Source organism: Halichoerus grypus, chromosome 3 (genome assembly GCF_964656455.1).
Source record: "Halichoerus grypus chromosome 3, mHalGry1.hap1.1, whole genome shotgun sequence".
Lineage (NCBI taxonomy): Eukaryota > Metazoa > Chordata > Mammalia > Carnivora > Phocidae > Halichoerus > Halichoerus grypus.
Window position 1 is genome coordinate 192,708,595 of NC_135714.1, and position 25,104 is coordinate 192,733,698.

The 25,104-nt window shown below is 48.4% G+C and overlaps 1 long non-coding RNA gene across 1 annotated transcript; it reads left to right on the forward strand.

The window, feature by feature from the left end:
• Positions 1-16,788: 16,788 nt before the first annotated feature.
• Positions 16,789-24,054, forward strand: LOC118521823 (uncharacterized). Its single transcript, XR_013446211.1, has 3 exons — positions 16,789-16,922; positions 20,563-20,679; positions 23,573-24,054. It is a non-coding gene; the product is annotated as an uncharacterized LOC118521823 (long non-coding RNA).
• Positions 24,055-25,104: the final 1,050 nt, after the last annotated feature.

Here is a 25,104-nt window from a genome sequence, read left to right on the forward strand (position 1 = left end):
GCAGGGACCAGAATCTTGTCCCACACCTGCTGGCTGAGGCCCTTTCCCCTACCTCTTCTTGCCTCTATTTTGCCAAATGCTAACCCTGCTCCTCCAATTAAGAGATGCTTGAAATTACTTTTAGGGATGATGATAAAGAACTTTGAAAGTAAGAGTTTTGTTTTTAGATATACACTCGTGGCCCCAATGCAGTTGAAAGGGGGAGTGAGGCCAATCCCCCTAGAAATGCCAGGTTAAAAAAATGTAGCGAGGTTCCAATATACAGCATTCTACCTTCAATGATATGATTTACAAACTTTGAAAAATAAATGAAGACAAATGAGAGACTCAAAAGAATATCCTTAACCTCAAGGGTACAAATTTTTCCTTTCACTGGATGAAATAGTTCTGGGGATCTAATGTACAGCAAGGTGACTATCATTAACAATACTCTTTTGTATACTTGAGATTTGCTAAGAGTGCAGATCTTGGATTAAGTCTTCTCATCACACACACACACACAAACACACACACACACACAGAAACCCAAAAAGAAAAGGTAGCTATGTGGAGATAGTGGACATATTAATTAGCTTGATTCGGTGATCGTTTCACAATGTATATGTATACCTTAACATATAAAGTGGTTGTATATCCATCATACTTCAATAAAGCTGTTTAAAAAAAAAAAAAAAGAATATTCTGAACCCCTTGTTGTTGTATTTCATCCCTTTCACCACAAGGTGTCCCCCTGGCTAGCAAACAGCAGCCAGAATGGGGCTTCCCTACACATCCTCTGTGGAGTGACAGTGGGTAAAAGGCAAGGATCAGCTACAAATCCCATGATTTCCTGCCTCAGGAGGAGGTGCAAAAAGAGGGTGAGGGACAGGCTTCTGAAGGGGCCTTGTGTTCTGGCAGAACCATCCATTTAATTCAGGAAGAGTCCTCACTGAGCTGAAGAGACTGGCTGTAATTAGAATGAACAGATTACATGTGAAAGGAACACTGTCAAAACCTAATTTCCACCATGGGAAATGAGCGTGGCCCAGAATAGATCCGGAGCATGATTAAACTGCAGGAGGGGTCTCTGGAGAGAGGGCGAGTTGGCGCCTACCCAGCTAGAAGCTGCCCAAACCCCACACTTGGGTCCGTCGTTGGGCCAGATCAAGGGAGGGCCCTTTGCAGATGATGCAGAGTAACAGAATGGTATGTATTTTGGGACGGGTCCTACCTAAACCATCCAAAGCCATTTTTATCACTTAATGCCAAGTCTCTAGGGAAGTTTCTGGCAGCCACAGCCCAGGGCACACCCCCACTGTCAACCCAAACTTAAGAATTGGTCAGTTGGCTGGATCACCAGGGTCCTAGATGTCTCTGCTTCGTAAGTAGACTTTGTGGGCATGTACAAGGCACCTGGTAATCAATAGATGAGACCCTAGATGGGAAGAAACTGCATTCAACCAATCAGAATGCCATTTCAAGTGAAGACCGCTCCCTGAGTGTTCCTGCCCAGCCAGCATGTTTCTCCCCCCCACCCCACCCCCCCGATACCTCTAAACTATGACAAGTTCCCCAAGGACACTTAGCCTTGAGCCGAGTCCGCACCACCACCGTTGGATATAAGAGGATGCATTCTAGAACACTTGCTTTGCCAGTGCAGTAGCTGAGAGTCCAGGCTTTGGACTTTGGGCACGAGACTTGGCTTCTCTGAGGCTCAGGACGCTGTAGGATCTGGTTTCCTGTAAGATGTGACAGGACTCCTATCTTCATAGGCTTGTAGTGAGGATCCAGTGAGATGATATAGGAAGTGTCTGGCACGGAGTCTCACTCCTGGTACAAAAGCTTAGTTAAGTGGCATCTTGTATTCAGGGGCTCTCTTCTCCTCCCCTGTCTCAACCGTAATGTGACTGGTCAAATCCGCATGGACAGAACAGATTTATTGGGCCAGGCCACATGTGTGACTTCCACACTATGCTCGATGGTGTGCCCTGGGCATGAGCTCCCTGCCCATCCCCCAGGAGCTCAGAGTCTGGCGGGAGATACACACACACACACACGTACACGAAACATTATATAAGGGCTCTGAGAGGTGTGGCTGTTAGGGGGCGTCGGGAGAGCTTTATAGGAGGGCCTCAAGGGGTGAGTGAATTGAGCAGGTGGGCAGTGGGTAAGTGCTAGGGGTGAAGTGTGCACGTGGCCGGGGCCTGAAGCACAGCTCAGCTGGGCTGGCGCATCGAGAGCGTGAGGGCTGGTAGAAGGGGAGCCAAGTTAGCCTGGGGGCCAGATGCTCAAAGATGTCCTCTCCTCCTCTGGAGAGCTTGAATTCCGTCTTTTGAAAACCTTTAAACAGGTGTCAAGGAGGACTCTGGGGCAGAGTGGAGGGCGGAAGAGGTGGAGCCTGGAGGCAGGAGGTTGGTGGGTAGATTGTTGCAGGAACCTGGGTGAGTAGGAGGAAGCCTGAAATGGTCAGGGGTAACACCTGACTGATATTTCTGACCCAGCACCCATGGGGCTTGGGGATCAGTTGGCTGGGGATGAAGGAGAGCAAAGAGGGTTGACTCTGAGTTTCCCAGCTCACGGGATGGCGCAGAGGCTTCTGGGGGAGAGAAGAGGCCCGGGGGGAGGCTGTGAGCTGGAGAGGCACGTGGACGACCCAGGCGGGGTGTCCGGGGCCCTGGGGAGGCAGAGAGACGGAGCTCAGCGGGGCTCCGCGAGAGATGCGGAGATTGTTGGGCACTGGAGCCCAGTTGAAGCTCTCGTGATGCGCCCAATCAGTTAAATCTCTCAGACCTTTTAAAAGACACGTGAGCTATTTCAAGTGTGAACTGCTCACCAGATCTGAACACCTCTGTGCAGAGCATGACAAAGTACGATGAACGCTCACACGTTCATTGTTAACCGTTTGCTTCGTGGGGCTGATGACATGCCATTTGACTCATCTCTAACATTTCAGCTAAAATCCCAAGTTTTCAGCTCGAGGAACCAAATACTGTGCACAAAATAGGCTCCCTCTGCACGGGACAGAGACCGATCGATGCAAAGGGTTTCTAGAGTCCGTCCACGGGGGGTCCGCACAATCGCCCATGTCTTCGCAGCCCAGGACTGATGCCCTTCGGGTGTCCCCGCGGCACCCCCGGGAAGTCACAGACCTGACTCATCAGAGGAAGGCCGAACAACACCCAGGGAACCTTGACAAAACCATCACCTCTTGCCTTCCAGCTTGTGGAAGATTGGTAACCTTTTCTAAGAATCCTTCCAGGCCTCAGTTTTCCTGGTCACAGCCTGTGTCTGATGACCACTATGGGTCCTATAACCGGGCTGTGAACTCAGTCAGAGCCTTCTGTTCTCCAGTCGGGTTTTATGACATATTATGTACCCAAATAGAAGATGCCACGTTTTACAGGCAAAAGAAATATGGTTTGATTATTAAACGTCTTCAGACAGCAGTGGGACTCAGGAGAGTATGTAAACAAGTATCACCTATATATTTAACCACATTTCAGCTAATCATTTTAGCTTCAAAGGTCTGGCACTAAATGCTGAGTTGCCAAGGGACAAGGTGGTGGTAGATGATAGACTCACACAATACTTTTGTGGCTGTAATTTAGAAACCCCTTTTAATGGAGCACCAGAATTTCCAGACTACTGCCCTCCCCACCCCCATTATTCTTCAGTCTTCTGGACACAACAGGAGAGGCACAGTGGTTTTCTCAGGGGTGTCCTGAGGGCGGGAGCTGCGCGCTGGTCGGCGGGGCAATGAACACGGACAAGAGTGCCCCCCGCACCCCCCGATGACGTTGCCGTGTATCTCCTGACCACTTGTGTTCCAAATACGTACTGCAAATATATGGCTTCCCCTAACAGCTTTTTGTCATCATTAGCCATAGTAGCAATGACCTATGTTAACCCTATGATCATTGCCAAGATCTCGTCATTTTGGGAGACTGCTCCTGGACAACAAATGTGTCATCTCCTTTCCTGCCCTTCAGAGGCCGTAAATGTCCTTGACGCAAAGGACCAAGAGGCCTCCTGTCCGAATCCTTGCCAGCGCTCAGCTCACCAGGAATGCCACGTCTGGAGAGACAGGGTGGGAGACTGGAGGCAGTGTGAGCAAACAGTCTCCACTCATATCCACATCCCAGTGAATGCCACATGTGTCCCAGTTTTCGGGGAAGACCCACATCCTCTACTGGGAAACCGAAGCTCGGAAGGTAGGTGTTGACTTTGGATGGGCCAGAAAGGGGACCTCTGCCAACGTCTCCCTAGGGCTGTGGTTGTGTCACCCCGGGGCTGCGGAACGGAGGCCCCGTGGTGTGGAGGCAGGCTGGGAGTGGGCCGGGGAGGTGCTTGTGGGGACTTCCAGCTGGAGAGGAGTCAGGCGTACCTTTGAAACCAGACCATCCAGGAACCTCTGTCGTATTTCCCTTTGCTTCCTCCTAGCAACCAGCCGAGCTGGCTTCAGTTGGAATGGGGAAGGTTGAATCGGTAGTTGCTCTTTCTCCGAACGCTTCCTCCCTGTCCACTCAGCCTTTTCCAACACACCTGGCATATGTGGCATTTAGGAGGGGTCCCAACGGGTGAGGTCAGTTCTCAAAGATAAGCGTTGAGGCTTGGGATGAAAGGTTCGGAGGGAGGGAGGGGAAGGCCGATGCCAGGTGAGTGCAATGTGGTGTCTGGAGCACTGGTGTCCAGCCTGTGAAGGGGGCCAAGGACAGGATGGGTCTCCAGAGGGCTGAAGGGAGCAAGATGGGTGGGTGGGGGCAAGGGCGGGGGACCAGGAGGGGACCTTGAGCAGGTGCTGCAGCAGGAAGGCCGACAGAGGGGCTGTGTCCTGATGCTGGGGGGCGGAGCCTGGGCTGCAGCACTGGGGTGCTCCCCACAGCTGGCCTGCCCGGACGTGGGACGCCCAGCTACTGACCCTTCTGCGTCTCCTGTCCTCGGGCACCAGATTTGTTCTAGAGCTGTGCTGTCCAGTAGGCTCGCCGCTAGCCTTGTGTGGCTGTTTTAAGTTTTAACTTAAGACTTTAGACTGAACATTTAAAGAAAAATTTGAAATTCAGTCCCTCATTTGCACCAGCCGCATTTCAAGAACTCAGCTCAGCGTGGCTGGTGGAGGGGACACTCATGTACAGAACAGTTCCCACGACAACTGGACGATGCTGGGGGGTGCTGTGTTCTGGCTTTAGGGATGGAGGAATGGAAGTTGGTGGACCAGGATTTTCCTGACACTATTTTTGTTAAAGGTTTGATTTATTTATCAGAGAGAGAGAGAGAACACAAGCAGGGGGAGCCGCAGAGGGAGAGGGAGAAGCAGACTCCCCCGCGGAGCAGGGAGCCTGATGCTGGGCTCAATCCCAGGACCCTGGGATCATGACCTGAGCCGAAGGCAGACGCTTAACCGACTGAGCCACCCAGGAGCCCCTTCTGACCCTTTAGCTGAAGGGGAGTGGATTGGTTCTGTGGTCACCCAATCTGTGTGTGTAGGGGGGAGAGATATAAAGGCAACAACAGTCCCTGCTCACCCCACTTCTGCAAAATACTTGAGTGTGCTGTCTTCTCACTCCCATAGGGTAGCTTCCGTGTGCCAGGTACTGTTGATCTCCAGGTACAATACAAACGTGGTCCCTTCCCCCTTCTCCTACCACCAGCCGAGCTCCGTCTACTCCCCTTCGTTCTCCTCTGTGTGTGCCTGATTCCTGCATCTTCCAGCTTTTGTTTCTTTCCTTTGTACTGTATGTCCTTAGGCTGCGTGGCTCACATTTAAGTTCCCCACGAGAGAAGATCTGTTTGTTGGCTCAGTGAGCTACAATAGCACTGGAGTCAGACTTTCTCAAGAACCCACCGCAGAGATGATGGCCAGCTCACGGTTTGTCTGAACCTCGTGGCAGGTGTCCACCCTGGTCCAGCCAGCCTTGGCTAAATGGCAGGGCCGCAAGGCACGCGCGCGGCATGCACAAGGTGGGGAAGGATCCCCCAGGAACGACTGTGAACGCGGTGGGCCCCCACAACATAACAGATTGCTTGGCAACGTAATTTGCAAAATTTAGAAGTTCTTTATAATTGGCACCTGTTACTTTTCAAATTGGAGGACAGGAGGAGTAGAAAATAATATTTTATAAGAAAGTAAAATATTTCCCAAAAAAGATAACAGACGCTGGTATGTCCCCACTGATTATAAAAGTGGAGATTAATTCATCCACGTTGGCTAACTACCAAGGAGCGGAGAGCAAGTTTATGGAGAATGGGTCCACTGTGCTCGTCTGTGGGAAGGCGAGGGAGACAGACTAACCCACGACTGACCCAGAGTCCTGAGATTCTAGGAAGGGCAGAGCTGGGGAGGAAGATTGGAGGAGGAACTTACTTCTTTTTTTTTTTTTTTTAAAGGAAATTACTTCTTATGTTTTTTGGCGCAAGACAGCCTAAGACAGCCCTGAAGATTTGAACCTGAGGGAAAATGCGGCCACACGGCAGAGGCTTGAAAATGCCAACTGTTTGCCTAACTCTCTTATTTTTCCTTCTTATCATTGTCTAAACGTGATTTTCCATGGTAGCAATCAATGAATGTGTGTGTCTTTATTCTTTCTATTCATACACACTTGCCACGTGTTGACACAGTCCACATGTTTATTATTTTCATGGCTCTAAAGTCTCTCAAATGGATGTACAACAATACCCTAAAGGTTGGGCATGTGGATGGTTTATAATTTTTTTGCTACTATGAGAAGTATAACTGGCAATAATTGAAAATTTGGGCTTGTTCTCTTTTTGTCAATAATAATTACCTTTATTCCTAAAAAATATTATGTTTTGCTTCCTATTACAAAGCTAAAACATGTTCATTGCAGAAGTTTTAGAAAGTAAAAGTTACTTGGCATGTTTACAACCTACTTGTGGGCTCACTTTCTATCTTTCCCGTTAATTGTCTGAGTCCTTGCACACAGCAGTTGGACGACCTTTCTCTTCAATTACCTAAAAATCCTGAGGACCCAGAAGCCTTGTTTCTTATTCCAAACATACGATGGAGAGGTTGTTGGAGAGTGTAACTGATCACCTGGGTGATCCACTGGCCTTGTTCTCTTACTGGCTGGAGTGTCTTTGTAGAAAAATGGTTTGAATCTTAGAGATTCAAACAAACAGATTCCCAAACAAGTAACAGTGATGCCCACAACCGAACTTCCAAGGCTACTACTTTTTTTTTTTTTTTTAAGCTTATACTCATAAATTTAGCCTTGCCTCCAAAGAAGTGTGCTAAGTCTGGAAGGGAGGGCTGCCTGAGTCACACCCTAGGTGAGTGTCCGCCCTTCACCATTGAATGATTGGATCCACTTGCGGAGCCCACATCACCAGTCCTGACTTCTTCTCGGGTGAATTGGAGCAGTCCTGATCCACCCAGAATGTTCTAGTAATGTTAATCTTTAAAAATAGAGCCTCAGTGACCTCTGTACAGATTTTCCTTCTCTCCCACCTGGTACGCCAGAGCTTTATACATCCTAAAACTCACCCTAAAGTTCTCTACTTCCCAGTTGTTCAGCTGGAGCTGGGTTAGGGACCCAGTTCCAATCCAAGACATTACAGAAAGTTTTCTGTGGAGATTTCTGGAAAAGTTTTTCTTTCCTCATAAAAAGAGGCAGAAAATGCAATACTTCTTTTTGTCTCCTTCTTCCTACCTAAACAAAGACATGATGTCTGGAGCTGCAGCAGCTATTATGTGACCATGAGGGGATGGGCATGAGAGAACAGCAAGAAATTTTCAGAGAGCCAATGACCCAATACCAATAATCACCTACACCCAAGCTCCTGGGTAGTGTTAAATCACTTGAAGTTGGGTTTTCTGTCCATTGCTGCTGAACTCATTCCTAAAAGATATTTTTGTTATTAGAAGCAAGGTTCTAAACAATAAATAGCTAATGGTGAAATCTTTGCACACATTCTTAACTACTTTTATAGGATAAATTCACAAAAGAAAAGTTGGGAGATGTTATGGGCTGAACTGTGTTCTCCCCAAAATTTATATGTTGAAGTCTTAATTTCTAGTACCTCAAATGTAAATGTCATTAGAGATAAGAGGGAACTAAGTTAAAACAAGGTATTTAGGATGAGCCCTATGCCAATGTGACTGGTGTCCTTATACTAAGAAATCAGGACACAAATATGTACACACACAGAGGAAAGAACAGGTGAAGGCACAGGAAGAAGGCAACCATCTCCAAGCTAAGGAGACAAGCCTCAGAAGAAATGAATCCTGCTGACACCTTGATTTCAGACTTCCAGCCTCCAGATCTATGAGAAATAAATTTCAGTGGTTTAAGCGCCCCCCCACCCCCACCCCGCCCAGTCTGTGGTGCTTTGTTATGGCAACTCTAGCCTAACCAGTACAGGGAACCAGATGTATTTTCTCATCTGTAAAATAAGAATAATTAGGGATGCCTGGGTGGCTCAGTGGGTTAAGCATTTGCCCTCAGCTCAGGTCATGATCCTGGAGTCCTGGCAAGGAGTGCCGCATCTGGTTCCCTGCTCAGCGGGGAGTCTGCTTCTCCCTCTGCCTCTGCCCCTCCCCCTGCTCGTGCTCTCTCTCTCTCTCTCAAATAAAAAAAATCTTAAAAAAAGAATAATTATATTTGTTGATAAAGTGGTGAAGAGGATTAAATGAAATGATGCACATAAAACATTTGGCTTGACATCTGATTTTCAGTCAGCGTGCAGTAAATGATGGCTATTATTACCATGAAGCCTGACAACCGAATTTTCTGGGCAAATCTCTCTTGTAGACTCTGCAGAGAATTAGCCAAAGACCTTTCTGCTCTCAGGGAGGGTCACTGAGCTCGAGGTATACGTGGCAATACTGTGGCAGAGACCATACTGTGTGATTTTCTCCTCTCTCTGGACACTCAGGAAGGGAGAATTTGCCCCTTGCATCTAGGTGGTGTCACGTGACTATCAACAGACGTGAAAAGTCATTTCCAGTCTGAGCCTGTTCAGACAGGGGTGGCTTTTCTGCTTTCTCTGTCCCCCCCACTCTGGAGGAAAGGCATCTGGTGTGGTGAAATCGCAAGAAGGAAGGTGGCTCTGAGTTACTCTGTGGAGGCACACCACCACGCAGGACAGCTACCTGCCCGACAGGGGCAAGAAACCAGCCTTAATCTATGAAGTCACTGAGATTTCAGGATTTTTCCTGAGCAATATGATCAAAAGTTAGCTTCTATTAACACATGACAGCAGCATCACTGTTACCAGTAAATGAGGTATTCAGAGGGAGGGATTGGTGCAAACTGATGGTTGCATTTCAGTCAGTTAGCTTGGAAATTGTTATGGTTTGGGGCCAGTGGGAAGAACAGATGATGCAATTGTTTGGGGCCAAGAGCAAGTTTATAATTACATGAAGAGGATGGACAAGATGTGGACACAGTGGTTACCTTTATGTATGAATCCATGTAAGGCCTGATGGGAATGTGATCTAATTTGTGATGCTGGTGTTATCAATTTTATTTATTTATTTTTTAAGTGGGCTCCATGCCCAGCAGGGAGCGCGGTATAGGACTTGAACTCGTGACCCTGAGATCAAGACCCAAGTTGAGATCAAGAGTCAGACAGACGCTTAACCAACGGAGTCACCCAGGCGCCCCACACTGGTGTTATTCATGTCTGTAAATGGATATTAGCAAATTCAACATAAAGGCACCCACTTGCTCAATGCTGACTGAGGTAGGAGCGTGGGCTAGAGGCTGATTTTGGCTACGTCTTGCTTTGTTTGAGCTGCTGTAACAAAACTTCACAGACCGTGGAGCTTCTATACAATAGGAATTTGTAGTGCACAGTTCTGAAGGTGGGAAGTCTGAGACCAGGGTGCCAGCATGGTCAGGTTCTGGGAAGGGCCCTCTTGTAGGGTGCAAATGACCCGTTTCTCATCGTATCACCACATGGCAGGGAGGGCAAGACAGTTCCTTGGTGTCCCTTTTAAAAGGGCACTAACCTCATTCATAAGGACCCCACCCTCATGACCTAATCACCTCCCGGAGGCCCTGCCTGCTGATACCATCACCTTGGGGGTTAGGTTAGAACACAAACATTCGGTCCATCACAGTTACTCTGACCCAAGTGGTCTTGAGCAGGGAGAAGTTGATGAACCCAAGAATTCGGTCTGGCACATTTCCACCCATGACCTCCTTAGAGTCTTCCTGTGATAGCTGTCATCCTTCTAGGAAGTTTAAAAAACAGGTTTTCTTTGGGTGGTCTATACATACAACACAATCCTATTTAGCCTGAAAAAGGAAAGAAATTCTGACACGTGCTACACCGTGAATGAATCTCAAAGACATGCTAAGTAAAATAAGCTAGTCACAAAAGACAAAGATTGTATGATTGCACTTATATGAGGTCTTTAGAGCAGTCAAATTCATAGAGACAGAAAGCAGAATGGTGGTTGTTGGAGGGAGCTGGGGAGCTCATGTTGAATGGAATGGGGTTTCAGTTTGAGAAGATGAACACCTTCCAGAGATGGATGGTGCTGATGGTTGCACGACGCAAATGTGCTTAATGCCACAGAACCATGTACTTAAAAATGGCTAAAATGCTAAATTTCATGCTGTGTAGATTTTACCACAATTTCAAAACCAGTTGCGAAGCCTCTCTTAGGTAGAGGAAAGAGATCTGGAGAGTGGGAGGACCACGGTAAGTGTTGTGGAGACACAGAGAAATGCCCTCGAGTGGCTTACGCTTTGCTGGGGGAGAGATGGATTCGATGACACTGACTGACAAAATGCAAATCCAAAAGGAGAGAAAGGGAACTAGTATAAGAATTCAGAGGAGGGCACTGTCAGGATGTCTGAGGGGTCATGGCAGGAAAACTGTGGAAGAAGTGTCCCTCCACCCCAACAGCCTGGCAGGATCTTGAGTTTTGAAGGGAGGTGGGAGGGAGGCAGAGCTGAGCATGTGGGGTTTAGAGCAGAATGCTTGCTGGGGCTGGGGTGGTGAGGTCTGGAAGACCCACCAGGTAGAGTGGAGCGTTCCCACTGAGATGCAAGGAGGTGGGTTGGGTGTCACAGGAATGAGTGGGTGGTGTAGATGGTGGGAATTGTTGGGACTCTTCTTTTTAACTTAAATAACCTTTTTATTTTAGAATAGTTTGAGATTTACCAAAGGGTTGTAAAGATAATACAAAGAGTTCCCACATACCCCTCACCCAGTTTCCCCTGATGTTAAGATCTTCTATTACTAGGGCATGTTTGTCACAACTAGTGAGCCAATATTGATACATTATTATGAACTGAAGTCCATTCTTTACTCAGATTTCCCCTGATGTCCTTTTTCTCTTGCAGGATTTCCTCCAGAATATGCATACAAATTTGTACCCATCCCAAACTGCAAAGATAGTACAGAGTTCCCATATACTGGGCATTCAGTTTTCCTTCTTATTAATACCTTTCATTAGTATGGTAGACTTGTTACAATTAGTGAACCAATATCGATATGTTGTTAAGTGCAGTCCCTACTGTCTTCCGGTTTCCTTAATTGTTACTTGGTATCCTTTTTCTATGCCAGGAGTCCACCAGTATATATTACCTCTAGTTGTCCAGTCTCTTCAGTTGGGACAGTTTCTCACACTTTCCTTCAGTTTGATGACGCGGACAATTTTGAGGAATTGTGGTCAGCTGTTCCGTAGACCATCCCTTAACTTGTTTTTCTCAAGGTTGCACTGGGGTTGTGGGTTTTTGGAGGAAGACCACAGGGTAAAGTGCCCGGCTCACCTCACCCTACCAGGGGCTACAGACGGTCAACAGGACTTATCACTGTTGACGGCATCCTTGACCACCTGGCCAAGGTACTGTTTGTCAGGTTTCTCCATCGTTCCTTTTTCCCCTGGTCTCCAAACTCTACTCTTTGGAAGTAAGCATTGGGTATTTTTGAGTAAAGAAAATGACTTGGTGAAAGGAGTATTTTGGAATGAAATTCCGTGTGTGGCTGGTGTATTGGGAGGGGACATCTTAACCTTTAGTAGTACTTAGGCTGGTTTCGATGCTTCGCATGCGTTGTGAGTTTTAATCGTCACACCAGCTCCATTTTACGGGGGAGGAAACTGAGGCACCAAGAAGTTAAATCACTTGTTAAAGGTCGCAAAACCAGTAAGTGAGCAACCTGGGATCTGAACCCGAGGCATGTGTGGCTCCAAAGTGTGCGCTGTCACCATGCCATCCTGGACAGATTAGCACCGTGAATTCAGAATGTGGTCAGGCATCTGGATGTCAGCCGGAAGGCACAGTCCCCAGGGCTACCTCCGAATAGTGCTTTATTGGGGGGGGCGGGCTGCAGTTCTAACAAGCCCCTGAAAGACCCCGTAGGTGCTGTCCATGGTTTTTAATGTAAAAACCTAACAGGTTTTTTTCTTAATATTTTTAAAGATTTTAATTTGTTTATTCATAAGAGACAGAGAGAGAAAGAGAGAGGCAGAGGCAGAAGCAGGCTCCCCTCGGAGCAGGGAGCCCGATGCGGGACTTGATCCCAGGGGCCTGGGATCATGACCTGAGCCAAAGGCAGACACTCAACCGACTGAGCCACTCAGACACCCAAAAAACCTGGCAATTTTTAATCTAACGGATTCAAGAATAGAGAGGCTAGAAGCTGAGCCCCTCCAGGATGTGCTAGGGATGGGGGGTCACTAGGTGCCAGAGGCCTCGCCCGTGTCCATGGGGCAGGGAGAGGATGCCTAAGAGGAGCACGCAGAGGAGGGGCTGGGCAGGGGCTTGGTCGCTGACACCGCGGGCACAGGGGAGGGGCAGGTGGTGCTTGCCCTGGACCGGAGGGAATCTCAGCATCTGGGACAAAGATCCAGAGCCCTGCGGGGGACTGGTCGGAAGACAGATGCCCAAGGGGAACGTGGGGTGGAACCCTGGCAGGTCCACTACAGACTGGGGGGCGCTGAGGAAGTCCCAAGCATCTGAGTTTTCTGTGTGACAAATAGGGGAAAGGATAGAGCATCGAGAAGTGGGGAGAGAGGCAGGGGGAGAACCCAGTGTCAGTTCCACTCTCCCTCACAACCGTCAAGGACAAAGGGAATCAAACTACCCGACGGTTTAGCCTGTGGGCTGAACCCCATTACTAGTGGGGCGGGGCGGGGGAAGACAGGTTGGGAGGTGCTGGGCTTGGAAGATGTTCACAGGGACAAGGAGAATGTTCCCAAGTCCCATAAGCGATGTCACATCACCAAGGTGACCCCAGGCTCCTTCAAGGGTTTCAAGCCTAGAAGGGTGGGTCTGGCTCCATACTGTCCTGAGGCATGGACATGGGGGAGGAAGATGGGTAGCTAAGGAGAGGGTCCTTGGCAAGGTGCTCCCCCAGCAGCTTCTCTGCCTTGGGTTCGGGAATGTGCCCCTTGCATCAGAACTTGGAAAGAAAGCTAAGTCCCAGCCTGAGTCATGGCCTGCCCTGAGGTGCTCATGACCTGGAGGCCAAGGTTCTTGGCTCTAGAAATCATCTCCTTCAGCTTGCACATGCCTGGCACCTGCTCGGACTGAACTGGTGCCAGGACTTGGTTTAGCATCTGCCTCCTCACTGCCCTGGGATAACTTTTACCCTGTTTCCAAGACCCGCTCTGCCCTGGGGCAGATTAGGCCAGATGTAGAACTATTTTAACAGGTTAACAATCCGGGAAAGGGATTTCAGAAAAAGCTAGAAAGGGTTGTCGGTTGATTTTACCCAATAGGCAAGTTCCAAATGGTTCGAATCAGCACCTTGATTTGGTCTTAGTATGAATGTCAAGCCTTTAGACTTGAAGGCACAGAGCAACAGAAGGTGGTTGTTGAGAAAGAGCCAGTATTTTTTGACAACTTGTCCTTAAGCAGAGACAAGTGCCCTGAGATTTCATCTTGCATATTCAACCAGTAAACATTGGTATCGGGAGCCTGCTGAGTGCTGGGCATATGGTGCTGGGCGTACAATGATAAACCCGATCCTGGATCTCTTAGCATTTTGCACCCGGAGGGAGTGACAGCTATTATTCAAATAATCACGCAAATAAATATATGTAATTACATCCCATCACAGATTGAGATAAGTCCTCTGAATAAAAGGGACAGTTTTATAAAAACCTAGTTTAGAGTAGAACTCAGGAAGAGTTTGGATCATATACGTTGAGTGGAAACTGGGATACTCAGGCAAAAACAAGAAACTAATTAATGGAGCTTTTAAAAAAAATAAGTAAAGCTTCATATTCAGTATAGTGATAATTATTTATTTATTTATTTAAAGATTTTATTTATTTATTTGACAGAGAGAGAGATAGCGAGAGTAGGAACATAAGCAGGGGGAGTGCGAGAGAGAGAAACAGGCTTCCCGCCGAGCAAGGAGCCCGACGTGGGGCTCGATCCCAAGACCCTGGGATCATGACCTGAGCCGAAGGCAGACGCTTAACGACTGAGCCACCCGGGTGTTCCAGTATAGTGATATTTAAATATTAGCATAGATTAAGATTCCTGTCCTTTTTCCAGCCCCAGTAGGCCCTTACATGGTAAATGGAAATAAACACGATAAGCAACTCACAAATGGAGACTTTGAAATAACCTACTGTTCTCCAAGCATGAATTCATCTGCTTAGAGTCCTGCCGGTTGAAGTCACCCCCCAACTACCTCTGAAATGAAGTCAGGTGACACATGCGGACTATGAGCCCAGCTGGGACAGTGTGGCAAGCCTGGGATGCTCGCAAGACTTAGTAATAGTGCAAATGCTGACTGCTATCTAGGTAAAAGACGAGGGTAATGTCCTTTGTTCAAGGTTTTCTGAAAGAACGTGTGTGGCTTAGGTAAATCAGAGTTAACTCTCCCCAGCGGCGAAAGGGAGGTACACAGTGTTGGCTGTAATCCATTTATAAGAGACCGTAGGGAGTAGAACCGGGATGTCAATCAAATTCAACCAATGCTATGAGAATATATTACTGCTTAAGCATTAAGCACAATTTTGAATGTTAAATCAAAATCTGACTCTCAACTATTTACAGACTCTCCAGGTACTTCCAACGGGTCAAGTCTATAGACACAAAGAAGTGTAGAGCAGACCCAGGGAAACTAGAGTTTAGTTCGTCTAACAGTTTCCAGATTTGGGGATTTCACAGACTGATAAAAATTTCACAAAAGGATATAGAAGACCGATATAGAATTTGCCAACTTGTTATTCCCTCAGATAAAGTAATTAAAGCACCTGTTATTCACTATCACCCCCATGACATTACATCTAAAGTGAATTACAACAAAATATAACTTAGTGTGTTAACAGAAATAAATTCGCTTTATGAAAAACTCGTTACATTTTTGGGGGGTGTTTGCTCATTTCTACGGTGACCCGTGAAAAACAAAAACTTTTTCCCAGTCCAGTACCAGTTGTTGCGTTAGGATTTCAGAACGAACTGATATAATTCACACCTCTCGCCTGTTTTACCAGTGGGGAAACTGAGGGTCCAAGGGACCATAAGCATGGCCCAATCTCAGGTGCCAGCTCACAGCTGGGGAACAGCCCTGTGCAGGGAGAGCCTTTTGAATCCAAGTCCAGCGTACCTGCTGTCTGCCCCACCTCTCTCCTTCCACGGATGGTTAATATAGTCCTGGGAATGACCCAGGGAACCTGAGGGCACTGCATTAAAAAGGGGTTTGTTTTTTGTTTTTTTTTCCTTAGCTCCTTTTCAGGCATCTATCCTTGCTAGGGCCTGCACCCCCACCCCACTCTACACGTGCCTTGTAATGCAAATGGCATATGTCCCCCTTGTAAGGGACAAAGCGATCATGGTGTCTTTGGGGTGTTCCAGCACAGTAGGTAACAACTAAGGAGTGACCGGGCGGGGTTGTCATAACATTCTCCAAGACCACTGACTCTACACACCTTGACGCCAAGACCCCTGAGTGCAGGGAACAAGTGTCTTATGAAGGACCCCTGGGCCCTGTCCTTGTTCAGCCCAGTTCCTGGATGCCTAAGAGGACACGTGCACCAGACCACAATCTCCAATAAAAACCCCAGATCTCAAGCAAAGAAGAGCCTCATGCTCCATTCCTTTCTGAGTCTCCTGGACGCTCCATCCATCTCTCTCTATATATATATACATCTTCAGTCACCTCTGCTGGCTCGCATCTGATTTCCATCCTTCACGAACCCAAGGACCCTCTTGGACCCAGCCCGGGCCTGCCTGCATGAGGAACAGTGAGGGAGGGATGGATAAGGGAGACAGGGGGAGTAACAGGGGCCCCTTCCTTCTCGAGCCTGTCCTCTGGGTCCTGTGTGCCCTGCTCTGGACTCTTCCTCAAGTCTGACACTCTCTGAATTTTAGCTATCCTTTAGCTGGGTACGTTGATTCTTCAGCCCACTGGGAAATACTTGGTATACAGCAAATTCTTTACAATGTCCATTCCTCTGCCTCTTCCACGAAGACTGTGCTTCAGGAAGTAAGAACTTACTGCTGATGTTTTTAGAGAGTTGGAAATTACTTTAAAGCACCCTACTATGTTTGATATTTTTTTGCAAAGTCAGGGTTTAATCTAAATACAAATTCTCTTGTACATGGTGCTAGGTATAATGCAAGTAGAAGACTTCATTTGGGAATTTATTTTTGAGCAACAGAAACCAACTCTGGTTTACTTGAAAAGAAAGAGGCTACAGGAGAAAGGATATTGGGTAGTTGACAGAATTGCCAGAAGGACTGGACAGTTAGGCTTGGGAACCGTGTGGCCAGAAACAACTGCCAAAATCATTGCCCAGAACCGCTCATGTCCCTACAGGGACCAGAGACTACCAACAGTGCTGGCTCGAGGTGTTTCTAGAGAGCGTGTGGCTGCCACCACCCAGCACCGAAATGGATACTGCCCTGCCCCTGCTTCCTCACATTGGTTGCTTCCAGTGGAAAGCTTGGGCTGGGACCCTGATGGACAGAGCCTGCGTCACTGCCTGAGCTGCAAGGGAGTCTGGGAAGGTGAGCCTCTGGCATTTTCTTCCTTTAGAGCATAAGGCAAGCTTTGTCTCAATAAGGTGGGCGGGATTCCTGAAATGAAGATGTTTAGATGTGGGGCGGCCAAAAAGCATAACAAAAAGAATCATTTCCGTTCAGATTAACTTCTCAGAAAGTTGGGGCAGCAGAAAATATGTTTAATAGTGGTAAGCAAAATCTAATGACTTGGGTACAGGTTTGATTTTTTTTCCTGCTTTGGAAAATCCCATCCTAGGGCGCCTGGGTGGCTCAGTTGGTTAAGCGTCTGCCTTCTGCTCAGGTCATGATCCGGGGATCCTGGGATGGAGTCCCTCATGGGGTTCCCTGCTCAGCCGGGAGTCTGCTCCTCCCTCTCCCTCTGCCCCTCCCCTCTGCTTGTGCTCTCACACTCTCTCTCTCTCTCTCAAATAAATAAAATCTTAAAAAAAAAAAAAAGAAAATCCCATCCTAACAAATGCTCAGATGCTGTTGATGACCACCTTAGGACAATTCATAGTGACTTCTTGGAATTCTTTTTCTTCGGGGAGTGTGTTGAAGCCCAGAGGCCACACTGAGGCTTGCTGGGGTGGGGGTGGGGGTGCTAGCATTCCCAGGCCCAAGAAGGGTGTGTGTAGGGTTTGCCTGGGGTTTATAAATCATAGTGGGGGTTTCTCCTTCTGAGATCTCACTGATGCACATAAGGTGGGTTCTGTTTCTTTCTCTTGCTCAAACTCCCTTTCCAGTCACTGTGTTTGAAGTGTGCATGAGTGGAGAAGAGTGATCTGTCCAACAGTGAGCATTTCCCAGTTTCTGGGAGGGGCCTCCAACCAGAAGGGACACAACCCCAGCCTTTCCCAACATGGGATGTCGGCAATAGTTGACATTGGATCAGGTCACCCAATCCTTTCCACCGGAATGCTGCTGAAGGCCGAGAGCGAGACAGCAAGTAACTGGGAAGGGGACTGGGTGTAGCTGGAGCAAAGACGAGATGTTCTTTGGACTCAGGTTTGATCTCCCACATCCGCACAGACCTGAAGGTGCCCACGCTTTATCCACGCGCAACCCGCTGCTCGTAGAGCCTGATGGTTCCCCCTTTACCACTGAGAAGTTCCCAGCACTTTCCTGCATGGGGGAGGTGGACGCTCCCAAGGCCCCGGGGAGACTTCTTGTTTTGAGCAAATAGTCCAGGAAGGGGCTTTAGGTCAGAGGGGGAGCACGTGCTTGATCCTGACCCCCTGAGGGCACTTGTTTGTACCAGCACACTGCACCCCTGCAGAGTTAGAAGAATTTTTTTTTTTTTTTCCCCTTCTCAATGTGGATTTAGCCTGAGCAGAAAAATATATTGCTCTCAGGAAATGTTCGGTGCCTTTTGGGGCAAACATGCTCTCAGGAGTGCCGGACGCTGCCGGAGGGCCTGGTCCCGCGTCGCCTCACGCAGGAGCGAGCTGGTGACAAGAGCCGCCCAGCCCAGGCACAGTGTGACCTGGGCTGATTGTTTCTTTTCTTTTCTTTTATGGTAAAATATGCCTAACAGAAAATGTATCATCGTAACCTTTGAAGCATGGCGTGAAATGCATTCACACTGCTGTGCAGCCGTCACCACCATCCATCTCCAAACCTTTGTCAACCTCTGCAACTGACGCTTGGTCCCCATTAAATCTTACCTCTTCATCCCCGCGTCGCCCGCCGCCTCTGCTTGGGGCAACCCCGTTCCACTCCCCGTCTAATGAACCTGACTACTCTGGGTACCTCGTATGAGGGGAATTACACAGTATTTGTCCTCCTGGACTGATTTCTTGCTGGCACCCGAGTCTGAGTAGGCTGGGCTCCGTGGAATGCATCATCAGTGACTCCCCTGACCGGTGCCGACTGGTGGTGACCAGCCCTGTGGGTGGGAGTGCATGTGTTCCTCTCAGTAAATGGGTGTTCACTTTCCTGAAAAGAGTTTAATCCCAGAGTCGGAAAGAGGGGGGACAGAAACTAGGAGAAGTAGGACTTTTCTTTTTGGCGCTTATGTGGTGCAGGGCCACCTGGGTAGTCTCACGGCTGGGCGGTGGGTGCCCATGTGGCGCCCTGTGCCCCCAGGAAGCCCACTGACGGCCGTGTGGGTGACCGCGAGGGTGACTGAGCCCGGGTGGGGTGCCCTTCTGGGTGTGCAGCACTGTCACCCTCTGGGTGGTGCCTCAGTTGTCCCCAGTCCCTAGTGACACTCTGTTGAGAGGCAGCGCACCATCTTTGAGCTGCGGAGAACGAGGGGAGGCTGACTGTCCCTCCCGTGAGGCTGACAGCGGGTAGCATTGGTGGCCAAAGACAGTGGGGCTCAATGGGCAGGTATCTCACGAGACTGTGGAGATCAAAGGCTGCATCATGGCAGCCCCTCAGAGGATAAAGAGGGCAGCAAGAGCAAGGTGATCTGTCCTGGAATAGTGTGAGGCAGCGCTCTTGGGAATTCTTGGAAATTCCAGCGCAGCCTGGTGTGAACTCATGACATCCACATCTTGGCGTTAGGGGTAATTATAATTTTCTTTTTACACACAAGCTTGTGTGATCAGAGACACCCAGTGAAGCATGTTTGACGTACTGTGATGACGAGACTTAACATTCACTAAAGCTGATGCCCAAGGAAGACAGGCCGTGTCAGGTTCTCCATCACCCCCTGCCCTTGTGCTGGAGGAAACGCAGAGCCCTGGGCTAATTATAAAACGCCATTCAGATGCGATCTGGGGCTCCAAATATGAGAAAGTTTGATTTTAAAGTGTGTTGTATGGGGGCGCCTGGGTGGCTTAGTGGGTTAAGCTTTCGGCTCAGGTCATGATCCCAGGGTCCTGGGATCGAGCCCCCAGTCAGCTCCCTGCTCAGTGTAGAGTCTGCTTCTCTCCCTCCTTCTGCTCCCCTAGCTTGTGCTCTATCCATCTCTCTCTCAAGAAAAATAAATAAAGTCTTAAAAAAAAATAAAGTGTGTCATATGTTCAATTTTTTTTTTTATGTGAGGTAAATTATACATTAGAATTGCCCTTTCTCTGTTCCCTTGGAAGTTCATTTCTTTTTTTTTTAATTTTTTTATTGTTATGTTAATCCCCATACATTACATCATTAGTTTTAGATGTAGTGTTCCATGATTCATTGTTTGTGCGTAACACCCAGTGCTCCATGCAGAACGTGCCCTCCTCAATACCCATCACCAGGCTAACCCCTCCTCCCACCCCCCTCCCCATATGTTCCATTTTTATGTGGCTTAAGTCAGAACACACATTCTAGGGGCCCGATTCTGGAAGCCTGAGTGACCCCGATCGTGAGTCAGGAGCCACTTGGAAGGAGATACAGGGATTTAAGCATGTAGGGAATACGCAAGCTTATAGTGGAAAATAAAACTGTGGAAACTGGGTTTTAGTATCTATAAAACCTGATGTGTTTCAAGATAAAGTGCCCACAGAGAATTCATAGCTTCGAGATGCTTCTTGGTGATGGGATGCAGAGGGATTACTAACTGTATGCTGCCAAATCATAGAGGTAATAGCAATGACCAACTTTTCCCATTATTCCTTATTATCCCAACTATTATCCCAGCTATTAGCTCCCTTTTCTCCTTACCCTAGGCCTACGGGAGAGGTTGACATAAATTATTCTCCCTCTTTTCTGAGTGAAGAAATTAAAGCTCGGAGAGAAGACATGACCTGCCCGGGCTCTGAAATTAGTCTGCGACTCAAGCAAGATGAGAGCTCATGCCCCTGCTTTTCCTCCAAGGTTGTGCTTCTCATCAGCGGTAGGTACCAAACCTCTCTGGGTTTGTACAACTTTGCCAACCTCATAAACAACCTCACAATCTTCGTAAAGCCTGCTGGCTGCAAATGGGCCTGTTTGCATCTCACAGATGAACGCATCTTTTGCGTACTGTCTCAGAACCGTGTCTCCCCAGAAAGCTTCTTTAACCCCATGAGCCCAGGCTGAGCCCACCCTTGGTAAACTTCCTCTACACCTGGAATGGGCACCCGGCCACGGAGCTCATAGTGATACATTTTCTGGACTCATTGGCTACTTGCTTTGCCAATTAGAGGGTGAGTTTGCTGAGGGCACCCAGCTACACCCCACACTCTGTTGGAGTTCTCTGGAAGCAAGTCAGGCCAGAATGAGTGATGCTATGTCCTGGGACTCCCCCCCACCCAGAGATTCTGATTAGGGGGTTCGGACGAAGCCAAGAGCCTGCACTTTCAACAAACATCTTAAGTGATCATGATGCACCTGGGCTAGGGCGCCTGGGTGGCTCAGTTGGTTAAGTGACTGCCTTCAGCTCAGGTCATGATCCTGGAGTCCCTGTATCGAGTCCCGCATCGGGCTCCCGGCTCGGCGGGGAGTCTGCTTCTCCCTCTGACCCTCCCCCCTCTCATGTGCTCTCTCTCATTCTCTCTCTCTCAAATAAATAAATAAAATCTTTTTTAAAAAAAAAGAGCTATGATGCACCTGGGCTAGCACCCACACCAAAGGGAGCGTTGGTTTAGACCTTCATTCATTCATTCAACACACATTTACTGAGCACCTACTATATGTTCAAGGAGCTGGAGGATCAAGAAGGGCTTTGCTCTCCTAGAGTTTATACCTAGAGGGGGAGGCAGCCATAAACATGTAAACAAACAAAAAGAGGAATACAGTAATAGCAAGAAGTACCATGCAGAAACTGGAATGCAGCCTGGAACAGAGAGGGTTTGGAACAAGCAGCAGATCCTTCTAGTGCAAATACGACCACTCTCGCCCTGCACTTGTATCCCATGGTGTCCGCGTCACTCAATGGAGTGGGACTTCCGCTCAGCTCTTGCAAATACAAACACCTGTTCCTGCCACGGCAACCTCCCTGCCTCTCGGTGATGTCATATCTAGTTTCTAAAGAAGAAAGATAAATAAAAAATAGCTTAGGTAAGTAAGCTGTATCATATTTAGATTTTGTGTAAGGAAAGAAATGGATGTTTCCAGTGGGTGCATCTTAAATGTATGTAACTATGTAAGAAAAAAATATATGGTTAAAAAGATTGAGACTCTAGGATATTCTTCTCCAGTTATGTACCAGTTATTCCAAGGGACTCCCTTTCATTTGGATAAAAGGGTGAGGGTACAGAGGATAGGGCTTCTTCTTGGTACCAGAAAATACATGTTAGTTAAACCGACCAAGCCGACACCTTGCTCTCGGACTTCCAAGCTCCAGATCAACTTCTGTTGTTAAGCCCCCCAGGGTGTGGTGTTTGCTATGGTAGCGCTGTGAACGAACGCAGGTGTCTGCCACAGAGCCCCAGTGTTTGTCAATCTGTCTGCTTTATCTTTTCACGTGTGTGAGATGTGCTAGGTCTTCATCTGGATTGAGCTACTTGGGGACAATGTCATGCCGTCAGCATTCCTCTGAGGAAATCTCCCAGGTCTTGTCTCTTGGGGGAGACCCACCTTCAGTGATCCCTTGATGCCAAGAGGGCCCAGCTCCCCAGCTCGGACCACCCGGGCCTCTGGATCAGGTTCCCCCTCCAGGGGCCTATTGTCACCCAGTAAGCGAGCTTCCAAACCCGCGCCTCGTTCCTGGGAGCGGTGTCATGTTCTCTCCTACAGCTGTGAACAGGCAGAATCTTTGGGTGTTTTCTCCTTCTCCCCTTGCCCCTCCTCATCTCCCACTGAACACCTCACTGACACATTTGGGCAGCCTGTTTCCCGAAAGCAATTCTTGGTCCTTTAGAAGCTGAAGGCAGACTGCTGGGGGTTCAGTCGTGAAGCTAAGAAAGTACCTGGAATATTGAATGCCTTTGCTCAGGCACCTCTGGCTGGGGGCTGCGAAGGCCCGAGCATCCCAACTTCCTATCACAAACGCAATCTGCAGCAAACCTAGCAGGTGGTATTCCTTAGACACACAGTGCTCTCGTGTTGCTATGGGTTTCAGTGGCCAAAGCTCCCCCAGATACCTGGGGGTTGGAATCTTGCTTTTGTTCTAGAGTCTGCAAGCTCAGGGGCAGCTGAGGATCTGGTATCAGGAGGGGCCTTGTTGGTCAGCTCCACATTCTTTCCCCAAAGGTGGGACGCTGTCTTATCAGAAACAGATCACCTGCCCTAGAGCCCCTGCCTTTCTGGAAATTACAGAATGGTGTCCAAACTGTGAGCTGAAGATTTGTTTGCAGCACAGTGATTTCAACTGTGTGGGACTGAATGGTCCCCAGTCCACAGCCACGAGGTCTTACATCCTCCTGGCGATCATGTCCTGAATCTTCATCCCTGTCTTCCTTCCCATTGCCTCTCCCTTAGGTCACACTTTTGCTTCTGTGTCACCCAACTGTCACAAGACCTTCTACCAGGGCACCTTCTCCCAGTCTCACCTCTAGCCTCTCCATGCCTCTGCCAGAAGAATCTTCCAGATTTACTTCCAAGTTTCTGATTATGTGCAGAGTAAAATCTCAACCTCCTGGTACAGCAACCAAGGCCCTCAAGTTTTGATCCTACCTGACCTTTCCAGTCCTGTTTTCTATGCTTCCTCTTCTCCTGCCATATCCTGCCAAACAGTCTGGGTTCAAATCCTGACATTGCCACTGAGTTGCAGTATGCCGGGCACGGGGTGGGGAAGGGGGAAGTTTCTTAAGCACTGGACAATAGTATCAATAACGAGCTCTAACTGAACATTTTGTCTGTATCAGGTCCCAGGAGATGATTCTACTGAATGCCCCAAACAGCCTGATTCTCTAGGGAACCCTGGGTCTTAGGAGCATCTCCCTTTTATGGAGGAGGAGGAGGAGGTGCGGACACTATGCGGCTCATTCAAGGCGGGAAGCCTCCCTTTCTGCAGCTATAAAATAAAGATCATGATGGTTTCTCCCTGTTCGTCGGGACTCTTTGTAGTTGAAAGTGACTGAAACCTAAATCTAGCCCAAACCAAACCAAGGAAGCTCCTGTTCCAGGGGCACGGTGTGTGAGGCCTCTCAACTTCCGTCCCCTGCTTGGGGCTCCCGGGGCTTCCTCCAGGACAGCAGTGGCAGCCAATGGAGCTCCAGCCTCACCTGCTCTCTGGCGTCTGTGACCTCAGAAGCCAGGAGACGTCCTGTCTCTGAGGGACCACAGTCATCCCTGGGACTCTGACTGTGGTGGGAGAAGGGGGTGTGTTTAACGGCCCCACCAGTTGCGGAAGGGGCAGTAGCCAAAAAAATTAAAAAGTGAAAAATAAAAAATTTGGGGGCTGCTCAAAACTAACAAACGTTTGCTAACTTGTTTCATTTGCTTGAACAAACATTGGTGGGGAACCTCTTATGTGCCAGGTGTTGGGGAGCAGAGATTCCCCATGCTGCACAAACCCCATGTGGAGGGCACTCTATCAAGGTACCATTCCTGGCCTCTCCAGCAGATCAGCCTCCCCTCCCCAGGGAAGCACACACTGACAGGGGTGGGTGCAGCCTCTTCGGGCAGCTCTGCATCTGTCCAGGACTGCTCTCGACCAAGTGGATGAATCAGACTCTAGGATTCCCTACTATGAAGGCAACTTACTTATCAATATGAACCATGTTCTGCAGAGTCAACGTGCGCTGGGAGAAACACGATTTTGATTACTAGAGGCCTGGGAAGTGTGTTTGTCTCTCTTAATTGCTTCTAAACTCAGGTAGGAGCAGGGGTCATCTACTGATCCCCCCAAACCTCAACAGTGGGCATTGGGGATACTGTAGTGAACCAGGGGGGCGACCCCATGGTCTAGCTCAGTATGGCTCAAGCTCTGCTGGGAAGGACCAGGCCTGTATATTCACAAAGTTCTGCAACCATCCCCAGTGTCCAATTCCAAAACACTTCCTTTACCCCAAAATGAAACTCCACACCGCCAGTCACTCCCCATTCCCTCCTCCACCAGTCCCCCCTCCCAGCAACCACTAATCTACTTTCTGTCTCTGTGCATTTGTCTGTTCTAGACAACTCACATGAGGGGGTCGTGCAATACTTGGCCCTTTCTGTCTGGTTGCTTTCACTCAGTGTGTTTTTAAGGTCCACCCATGTGATAGCATGAATCAACACTTCATTCCTTTCTATGGCCAAATAATATCCCATAGTTTGGATATACTACATTTTGTTTATCCATGGACATTTGGGTCATTTTTAGTTTTGGGTAATTATGAATGATGCTTCTGTGTACTTATGTACACATTATATGGACCTGTGTTTCAGTGTTCTTGGGCATATATGTAGAAGT